Source organism: Apis mellifera, linkage group LG6, assembly GCF_003254395.2.
Source record: "Apis mellifera strain DH4 linkage group LG6, Amel_HAv3.1, whole genome shotgun sequence".
NCBI lineage: Eukaryota > Metazoa > Arthropoda > Insecta > Hymenoptera > Apidae > Apis > Apis mellifera.
Genome location: NC_037643.1, coordinates 9464457 through 9475571, shown reverse-complemented (window position 1 = coordinate 9475571; position 11115 = coordinate 9464457).

Genomic DNA, 11115 nt, shown 5'->3' with positions numbered 1-11115 from the left:
AAACAGAGCGAGAGGGAAACGGATCGAAGGGGAGCAACGCTGTTTAAAGAGAGAAAGAGAGAGAAAAAGAGTATCTCCGACAACGCGATGGAACGTTGCACCCGTGTCGGCGTGCCGATTCCTCTTCACTTATCGCTACGTTGCTTTATTAGGAGATACCTTTCGACAGATACACCAGGCCACGTTTTTGCCACTTTAAACCAGACCCAGGGACAGGAGTTACCGCTTGGAGAGGAAACTGGAAAGTTTCTTTCTGCCTAACGGAGCGTCTTCGTTGTCACGAAGGCCGGCCGCAGAGGCTCGGTTCGCACGGGGAGCCGGCTCGTTTGTTAAAAAAATCTTTGTGGAAATATCGTTAATGGACTCACCACTCGGTTCCAGCTGATTGCTTCCGCGAGGAGCGAGGAGCGTGGAGGATCGCGCGGATGATCATCGATCACCGCGACTACTCGTCCGCATAATCGGTTTCCACTCTGCTCCAATCACCTTTGCTACGTACTTCGTATGTATATGTGTATATATATATATATATATATATATATATATATATATATATATATATATATATATATATATATATATGTATTTGGACGACACCACAAGAGACAATGCTCCCTGAAACAATCCCGGTTCACACTGATTCACGACGTGTTACCAACCAAGTCGGATCGTTTCGCGATCGTTGCACTGTGGGAGCACGAGTTTCGAACTAATTGAGCGGTCATCAGAGATCGGAAAACGGCGTTCTAAACCGGCCGGTCTTCGAAGCCGGTCTTCTGTCACTCGGATCGCGAACGGTACGAAGATCCGTGTTGTTGTTTGTCACGAAGGGAAGGGTGGCGAGACACGGAGAAGGAAAGAGAGAGAGAGAGAGAGAGAGAGAGAAAAAGAGAAGGAGCACTGAACGCAACAATGGACCACAGTCGTTGTTCACGGTGTTGTTCACTTTGACTCACATGCCGATGACAACCGCGAGAGAGTCGCGGACGGTTCAATCGGGGAACGAGGGCCCCGTAGAAAAGGAACGATTAGAGAATCTCTCTGACCTGGGGGACGGAGCAAAAAGGGAACCGGAATTGGGACGAAGAGCAAGGCGGGAAGAAAGAGAGAGAGAGAGAGAGGGAGGACGGGTGGTGAAGAAGAGGTGACACCGGTGGGTTCGAGCGAAGAAGGACACGAGACGTCACTTAGCACCCGAAATTTCTTCCCAAAACTCACTGCGGGCAGACAAGCAAGCGGATCCGTTCCGCGGATAGTTTCGATAGATACGATCGCTCGATTCCTTCCCTCCGCGACCGTCCCTCCTTCCGTCCTTTCGCCTTCTCACGATCCTCCACCACCTCCACCACTGGCCACGACGACAACGAAGGACGAATAATAAAGACGACGGTAGCGGTCAGTTCTCGGCCAGGTAACTCACGTTCCAGAACAATTAACCCCAAAGTCTAATCGATTTAATTAGGCGTCGAGCACAGCCTCGTCCCGATCAATCCTGCCCATCTCGCGTCCCGTGTCGTGTCCCGAGACCTCCTTCTCTTCCTCGTCCCCGTCATCGGCTCCCCTCGATTCTAATCGACCGGCCGACGTCTTCTTTCCACCGTGGCCGGCCACGAAGGAATCGGGCGCCAAGGGAACGAATCGATCGATCACGAGTTTATACTTTCAACCACTTTCCTCCCAAACTTCTTCTCCCCCGTCCCGAGAAACGTAACGTTCCTCTCTCACGCGCGACGACACGATGTGGATCTTGGACGATCGCGACACGATCACGCGCAAAGATACCGTATCCAAGCGGAGAAAATGGAAATTACGGAGGCTGATGACGACGATGACGACCCTCGTCCTGGACGAGAGAGGAGAAAGGGGGGCGAAAAGAGGCAGGAGAGGGTTGCGACGGCGGCGGCGGCGGCGAATTGGCACGTGTTCAGGCGGGCGGGCCGCCCCGTGCGCGGCTTGCTGTCAGAGGGCGCGGCGACGACGCGCCGCTGCGTCCCGTCATCCTTTGACCCCCGATCGGGCGCGCACGTATCTCGGAGGAGAGCAGAGCCGATGGAGTGGCGGCGACTGTCACGTTGTCCACACCGAATTGGCGCGATCTCCAAGATCCTCGCACACGCGGCTCGCTCCGGTCCTCGGCGAGGGCTATCGAGGGCCCCCCTCGGCTTCCTCGGTGCGCGGGGCCCCGGACGAATTTCCACAGGCGGCGACGACGACGACGACGACGATGACGACGAGGTCCTTCCCCCTCCTCCCCCCCTGGCGGCGGGGTGAATCCCGGAGGCGGCAGCACACGGTCGACACGAAAACACAGGGGCCGCGCGGACACACGGTGGGGACACGGCGCGAATCGCCACGGACGATGACAATGATAATGATATAACAATAGCGTGCGTTCTCCGCTGGTTCAGATCTTACACTGAAGACCAAGGTACACATACACATGTGTGTCGGCCGGGCCGACAGGTAGAAGAAGGAGGTAGAGGAGGCTGGGAGAGGTAGGAGGAGGTGGAGTGTGGCTCCGGAGGGAGGGGAGCTAGCACGCTCTTGTGCACCGGCCACACACAATCGCGCGCCTCGCCTCCATACATAGAGAGGGCTCTCGGGGCCCGAAGCGTACTCTCTCGCGTCGAATCGGCGGCGGATCGGCCTCTCTCGCGCGCGCTAACGTGCTTTCGCTCTACACACGCGCGCGTACGTACGAACGGGATAATACGCGCGCTCGTGGCCGCGCTCGTGTTGCGCCCGATACGTGCTCGCTTGCGTACGTGCACGCTGGTACCTGAATACGTGCACGCGTAACCTGTGCACGTATATATCGATAATGCGAACGTGGATCAACTCGAGAGAGAGAGAGAGAGAGAGAGAGAGACGGTGTGCGTAGCTGCGTCGATGCGTGGCTGCGTTCGCGTACGGGCGCACGCGAGCGAGGGAAAGAGAGAGGGAGGATGAGAAGAAGGAGAAGGAGGAGGAGGAGGAAGAGGGAAGAAGAAGAAAGGAAAAGAGAGAAAGAAAGAGGGCAGTGTGTGTGCCTACACGCGAGGAGACAACGCCATACCGCGCCACACACAGGTATATAATACCCAAGCATCGGGCCAGCCTCGCCTCGTCCCGCCACGGCACCTCGCCTCGCTTACATACGATACGATACGAGCGAGCCACAAGGCAGGCAGGCAGGCAGGCAGGCAGGCAGGCAGGCAGGTAGCGCACAAAACTAAAGAGAGACTCGCGGGGAGAGAAGCCGTGGTGGCGGGACCGAGATGGTGACGGAGGAGAGACGGAGAAAGAGGGCCGAGACGCAGGTTGAGCCAGGTGGGAAGGAGGGAGGGAGGGAGAAGGAGAGAGCGCTAGAGACAAGCGTGCACAGGCAGGAGGGAGCGAGAAGGGTAGAGGGAGAGAAGGGGGGAGCGAGGACTAACCACTAGCGAGGTAAGAGAGGAGACGACGACGAGTGACCAGAGAGAAGAGACGAGAGAAGAGAAGAAAGACGGTCTCTGGAGGAGGCCCGGTGGAGGGGTGTGCGTGCGCGTGTGCGCGCGTGTGCGTGAGTGTGTGTGTGTGTGTGTGCTCCGTTGCTGGTGCCGCTGCTGCCGGTGCTGCTGGCTGCTGCCGATGCTGCTGTTGCTGTTTAAAGCCGCGAGTACGCACGCTTTAAGCCAGTCGCGCGAGTATTATCTCTCCCTGTCTCTCTCTCTCTCTCTCTCTCTTTCTCCTCCCTCCGCCCATCGACTCGCCAACAACCTTCTAGAACTTCTGTTCTGGGGATGAAAGTGGGGTAAAGCCCTGGCGGCGGCCAGCAGGACGCCTCTGTATCGGGGGGCCTCTGTTTCCACTGTTCATTGATCGGGCTCGCTTCGATTCGGTTCGGTTACGGGAGGAGAGAGAGAGGCTCCCCGTAAAAACCGTCTCTGCGAAGAAAAACTGTTCGATTCGAGGAAGAGTAGGAGCGATGTACTTTTCTACGCGATCGATACGTATGTAGCACGGTTCGGACACTTTGGAGATAATTTTGGAAAACTTGGTTCGGGGACACGGATCGATCGAAGGACGCTTATGTATGATCCGTGGTCGGTTTCGAGAGAGACGTGTCCGGTTTTATCTCGGGCGAGGATCGATAAAAGCGGGCGGACCCGCGCGCAACAAGGATTAAGACGCGCGGAGAGGACGATCCTCGTGCTGTCTCTCGTTTCCATCGGCCGAATTACCTGTCATCTCTTCTTATCTCGGACAATCCGTTCATCCGTCTCTTCGCCTCCCCCCCCTCCTCCCTCGTCCCCCGAGAGAAAGGACGCTCTCCTCCTTCGTTCCGTTCGCCGCTCTTATTTTTCACCGCTCCATCCGGTTCGTCGTCCATTCCCCATCCAGGGAATATATAATCGTGGAAATTAATTGGATCGATATACGACACGAGAGATAAATAAATAAATATATATACATGTATGTATTCCCCCTTGCATTACGGTACGTAACACGAGAGGAGCATCAACCTCTCCTCTCCTTTCCCGGCTGTCGAATCGAGAGATACTCGTCCGTGGTGGAGCAGCGACACACGCGTGAACAATAGCGGCGGCACCGTTACATAAATCGAATTACCTAACACAGGCCGAGTCATTGCACAACTGTATTTGCGTGCCTCGATGGTACCAAAGTGATTTGTTTGCGCGTAATTTAGAACATCTGCGCGCACGTCCTTGACGCGCCGTGCTTCGTAGGCACACACTCGTGATAATACACGCTCGGCTCCCGCCGAAGGACGATTATTTCTCGAAAACTCGCGCGCGCTTCGCTCTTTGGAAATATCTCTCTCTTCTTTTCGATTCGTTCTGTTCGTGCGCGTCACCGAGAAAGAGAAGAAGGAGGAGGAGGACGGAAAGGAATGAGAAAAAGAGGAGAGAAAAGGGAGAAAAAAATTGGAAAGAATCGGGCCACATCGGGGAGGAGGGTGTTTGATTTATCGTCCGGTCGCGTTCCGCGCGCGGCTCGAGGTGGCGCGATCGCGCGTTGCGCCACGTCGCGTTCCAATTTTGACTTCCACCAACGTGTATAATGAATCGGTATGCAAATCCTCGAATAAGGATCATAACTCATTCGTGCGATATCGTGTTCTCACACGCGGTCAATCGGACACGGAGTGAGACACGGCCGCGACGAGACTAGCCCCGGACACACCGGCCAGATAACAACGACGAACGAACGTGGCAATTACAACCGCGTACGCTTCTGTGTGTATATTTGCTCCACCGATGTACGCATACCGAGTGACGCGAAAGTAAGGGAAAGATCGAACGAGAGAGTAGGAATTATTGTAGGAGATCGAAGAAGTGTTCTTCCTTCTTATCTTTAGATACGTAAGAAATTTTCACGTACGAGAGGTATCTAATATATTTTGTGGAATATTGCACATGTCGACGAAATGCTAGATATTTATTATTTTACTAATGGCATGCCTAAGGGAAAGTTAGGAAAAGCGAATAGCAAACTTTTGAATTCGGTCAAATCACGACCGCTACCTGCTTACGTCTTACGTGAATAATTCCCTCGCTCCAATTATATCCAATATCGTAAATCATACGCGAGCTGTGATCAAGATATTTGCATAATAATTGCTAACTCTAATCTAAATTGATCCGAAGAATGTTATTTCGATTAAATGTCAACGATATTATGATACCACTTAACAATCTTTTCCTTTTCCATTTCGTTTCGGTTTGTCCAACGAGCGGGAAAGAGGATAAAATTCGTTCACGCCTCGCTATATACTTTATCGAAAAAGAAAAGAAGAAAAACTAATCCAAACGTTTCCTTTTCGTTTTTACTTTCGTCCCATCCTGTAGAGAATTCTCTGTAGAAGAAACGGGGCGCAGAGCTGTCAGAGGAATGGAGAAGAAAAAAAAAAAGAAAAAGAATGAAAGAAAGAGAAAAAGGAAAAAAGAAAAGAGAGAGAGAGAGAGAAAAAAAGCAATCGACTGGAAGTGACATGAAATATGCGATCCTGTTCGCGTAAAAAGTATCGGCCCACCATCGTCCCTGTTAAGTGTCCGCGAAACCCACTCGCGACCGGGTTTCCTCTAGCTGCGTTTCGCAGTCTTTTGCGTCGCGAGCCGAGAGATTTCAGCTCGTCCGGGGGAACCGACGTGATTAATGATCTCCGGATCGGGAATCCGTGAAACGAGAACCGAGAACACCACGCGAGGATCCCTGCAGCAACCTGTGCGTGCGATCGCCTCCGCATCTGCGACGAGGAAGGAGGAGGAATCTAAGAGCGCACGAACTCTTACCGATCTCCCCCCGATCGATTCGCCGGGGACAAAAAAAAACTCGTTTCCTCCGTGAAACGATCATTGTTACCTTCGTATCCTTTCCTCGACATTTGTGGCCCGAGTTTAACCGGTTGATCACTCGCCTCGCCAACATTCTACTTTTATCGATCTGCCATCGAATCCTTAACGCTATTTTAATTCGATCAACTGTTCTGCTTCCATCGATTAAGAACTTCGTACTTCGACTCGATCTATATATATATATATATATATATACTTTTCGTGTTTACTTTCATCGGTTAATCAAGGATCGCGGACTTAATATTCCGGTTCGATCGGGAAAAATCGTGATCGTATACTTTGGTCAATATTTTACCTCCATCGATTAATCACTCGACTTCGACTCGGTTAATATTCTCATTTTTGATCGATTAATCAACGATCGAGTCGTGTCGACTGTGTGTGTGTGTGTATACGTTTGCGTGCGCGCGCTTCGACTCGATCAACGTCCCACTGGTATTCACCTTCCGTCCATGGATCAACTATTCTAACTACTTCCATCGACCATAACCGAAGAACATTGGCGTACTCCCGATCGATCAACTTTTCTACTTTAATCCGTCGATCAATCGTCGTCGTTCGTCAGTGAAAAGTATCGAAGGAGGAAGAAGACGTTCGTTTTAGAGAATAATAATGGAGGCATGGATAAATAATGGAAATCCGCAAGGTAAGAGAAGACACACACGCACGCACGCACGCACGCACGCACACACGGAGAACGACGACGGACACGGGTTTATTAAAGCGTTCGGGGGCGGATTTATCGCGTGCCCGGTGGACATTAACTGGGCAAAGTGTCAAGGGCGACTGAGCTTGTTACGGCGCGGATGCTTCACTTTATCAGCGGGCGAACATTGACGGGAAACGGTGAGAAAGAGAGGCACGGATAGGCAGATAGAAAGCAGATAGGCGGCTACGTTAGGAACGTTGACGGGGGGGAGGGGGGAGGGGGGAGGGCGAGGGAAGAAGGAACGATTGGGCCAGAAGAGAAAGACGGGTGACGGCGGGATGGCCCCGGGATGGGGAGGGGAAAGGGAAAGGGTCTGGTCTCGAAAAGCGGGGTACCCGTGTCCATTGACCGTAGGTACGCCAGTGTCGACCGCATCGATAATTCGATAAAGTGTCCTCACATTACCCTATTGATTGCTCCATTGTCCCGCGACGCTTCTCACCGCTTCTGGGCCTCTCTCGTCCAACCTTTCAACCCCCTTGGTTCAACGCTTTGCTTCCTCTTCCTTGGCCTTCCTCCACCGCGGCGGACTCGTTTGTGTGTACACGATTATAACGATATTTCCATATCGTAAAAGGGGATAGCGTTCTCTATCTATCTATCGGTATCGATCGACCTAGCCACCCAGCCCTCCTCCCCCCAGATTAATCACAGCGAAACGGGCTATTGAATTTCGAACAGCCTAACCGATTTCACTTCCTGCACGATATTCCTCCTCTCGTATTCTAGTAACACGTTGTATCTGGACAATCTTGGCGCAACCTTTTTCGTGCGAATAGAATTCAGTCTCCAATATTCGAATCTGGCCTGCTCTCCTCAATCATACGAATCCTATCAAATATACAAAATACCCTTCCAATGCTTCTCGTGGTAGATCTCCATCTATAAAAATTTCCGTTCGAAGCAAAGGGAGGAAGATTTAAACAAGAAAATGGGAAGGAACGATCGAGGCCCAAGCAATAGTCGATAAGACGATTTTCCCGACGCTCGATTCGTGGAAAATTGGTAATATTTGTAAAAGGTTTCGTTCCGCGAGGCAAGAATTCACCGTAACTTTCTACATCCTGGCCAAGGCGGGGAGCGTGGAGGGGCCACGCGAGCGAGCGGGGCGGGGATCTGCGGTGAAATCGACGATCGATTATAGCGTTTGGAGGGTCTGGAGAGGAGAGCCGGCGCGGCAAGGCGGCGAGGAGGGGCCATCCGGACAACGCGCGGAGTGGAGAGGATCTCCGGGGCCTCGACTCGCTGCATGCCTGAATCCTAATTGAATCGTCAGGATGGGCCGACGACTGACTACCGGCCCTTCTCCGGCCCGCTGACATCAAGAATGTGACAGACAGTCGGGCATCGTGCCCTTTTCACGATCCCTCCGCGTCGAACCTCCAACGACCCGTTCCGATGTATTGCCTGTCGCTCCCGTCCACCTCGTTTACGCATAATTTGCTACGCCGTGATTTGGGTTTACGACGCGCGAGACCCTCTAACCAAGTTAAATCAACGCCGTGTCGCCACTTCAACGACCTCACCGATCTCTCTTTCCTCGAGTATCCTTCAAATCTTCTCTCCTAATTTTCTTCTCCTTCTTTTCGTTTCGTAGAAATAGACGCTTAGAGAAGAAATTTTCGAAATTTTTCTTATCCGTAAATCATTACAAATCTTTCAGAATTTTTGGAATAAATTAGAAACAATGATTAATTTAAATTCTTGTAATTAATTTAGATTAACGTAGATTAACAAATTATATGCGAATTATATTACACGAATTCGATTAAATGGGGAAAATAGAAGGAAAAAAATCGAGTATAAAAGTACGATTATCATCTGATTAATCTGAATTTTCTCACATGAAATGGACGAGTGAATACGTGAAGCTAATCGAACACCGCGAAACCGATAATTTTCTCCGATCTATCGATTCGTTCCCGGCCTCCAGAGAATCTTCTGACATTGGACTTGAGAGCTAAGCTTATCGTTGGTGGTGTTTGTACCTGTTCTTGTGGGCGGAGCACAGCGTGCCATTCTATTTCAGCCCGGCTTTCATTCATAACTTGGGTTTTTAATAGCTTGCCGCAGCATAACGCGCAGTGCCTTTGGCGACCGATTCGAGGATAGCCCCGATTTCTTCGTCCTTGCGACTTTGTACAATCTCTTTCCTCTTTTATTCTTTTAAATCTCGAAACAAATTTTTAATAATTTGCCTATCGTTTGTTGATTCGATTTCAAGGAAAGAAAGAAATCTTCATCAGGAAAATTTCTTTTCTTTTAACTTTAATACAGATTCTTATTATAGATTCTTTTATATAACAGTGTATGATATAACTTTATATAGAAATATTATCGAACCATGTTTTACATTTGAATTCTTTTTTTTTTTCTCTTTTCTGGAATCTTAATAATTGTTTCAGAAAATCGATACGCGTAATAAGAAATAAAAATATTGGGTAATTTCGAGGTATACCTGTATCGAGATAAGATAAAACGAGCATAAATAATGAATTGCGTGACTAAAATTATAGCACCATTCGCATCGAATAGAATCACCCTTCGAATCGAAAGAAAATTTATTAAGCCTTCAAAAACCAATGTATTAAAATACTTTCGTTTTTAATGACAGATAATACATACATTCGCCATTGAACGCCGTTCCGTTATATCTTCCTTTGGAGAGGAACTAAGGAACGATTCGTATCAAAAAACATACATCTCATTATAGAGATATACAGCCTCTCTACGTCGAATCGATTGCACCAGGTGCACCAGAAGCGAAATTGCGAGCATCGGCTAACTTCAAAATTTTATCAAGATTTTCGCCGCCCTATAAATTCTTCCAATCCATTTTCGTTAAACCTCGCGATAATAATCCAAATAATCAAAAAGAAACATTTCTCGCGTATCTAAATAAAAAAAAAGAAAAGAGACGCGACATCCCCAATCATTCTTGCTTCTTCGACTCTCGAAAATAATTGGAATTAAACGAATTTCCAAAAAAAAAAAAAAAAAAGAAGAAATATTCGTCCACGAAGCACAATTGCAATCAACTCGGACGATCCTCGAGCACGGATGGAATTTAAGGAAGCCGGTTAATGAAGAAATCAACCTATGCGCGGCACTATACTGCGTGTGTAGGTATGGTACAGGAAAACGGGCTTGCTCGCTAAAGATCGCGAGCAATTTCATCCGCAAGAAAAGCCGGTATTACGCAACGAGGCATGGCCCGTCCGGAATGATATATTACAGATGCGATACGAAGATTAGATGTCTGCCACGAGATATATAATATTATACCGTTCTCGCGGAATGCGTTTCCTGTTTGACAAAAGAGAAACGGCGCGCTGATCTCGCGAAACGCAGCAGCAGCAGCAGCAGCGAGCGAGCGGCGCGGTTTCCGGGCGGCCGAGAAACCGGAAGCGCGCTCGTTATCGCGCAAAAGGTGCGCATCTGCTCGCACCATCGTAACACGAGCTCGTGGAATTCCGTTTGACATCGAAACGAGCGGATCTCGAATCAGAGATCTCTATCTCTCTCTTTTCTTTTTCGCGCGGCAAACTGTTAATTCGTTTCAGTGCATTAACGTTCGAGAGAACTGGGCAGATATTACCCGGGCGAAAGAAACGGGTGCAATTAATCTGACAGTGCACAGACGTGTTTCGACCATTTCCGGCTCTCCGTTCGCACGGCGGGCATATCACGCGCGTGTACACGTTCACGTCCATTTCGCTTTTCGCGCCGTTCGATCAAACGCGGGAACCACGATTGTTACGGGTATGGAATTAATGGAAATTATTATTACTTGTGTTATTATCGCTTGCGTTATTATTATTTCTTCCTTCCTTTTTTTCAATAAGGTTTTCAATCAATATTTGGACCGATTGATCGACCGTTGAATCGTTGCGTCAAAGTGTATTTAAGATCGTTGTAATTAAGATCGATAAATGGTGATTTTTTATTCTCAGTGAGACAAATAATAAAAAGTATTTTTACGCGTATAACAGGTATGATTTCTTACTTGTTATAATTTACGTAAGTTTTGTCCTCGTTGCAACAGTGCAGTGCATTTTGGGGCGACGA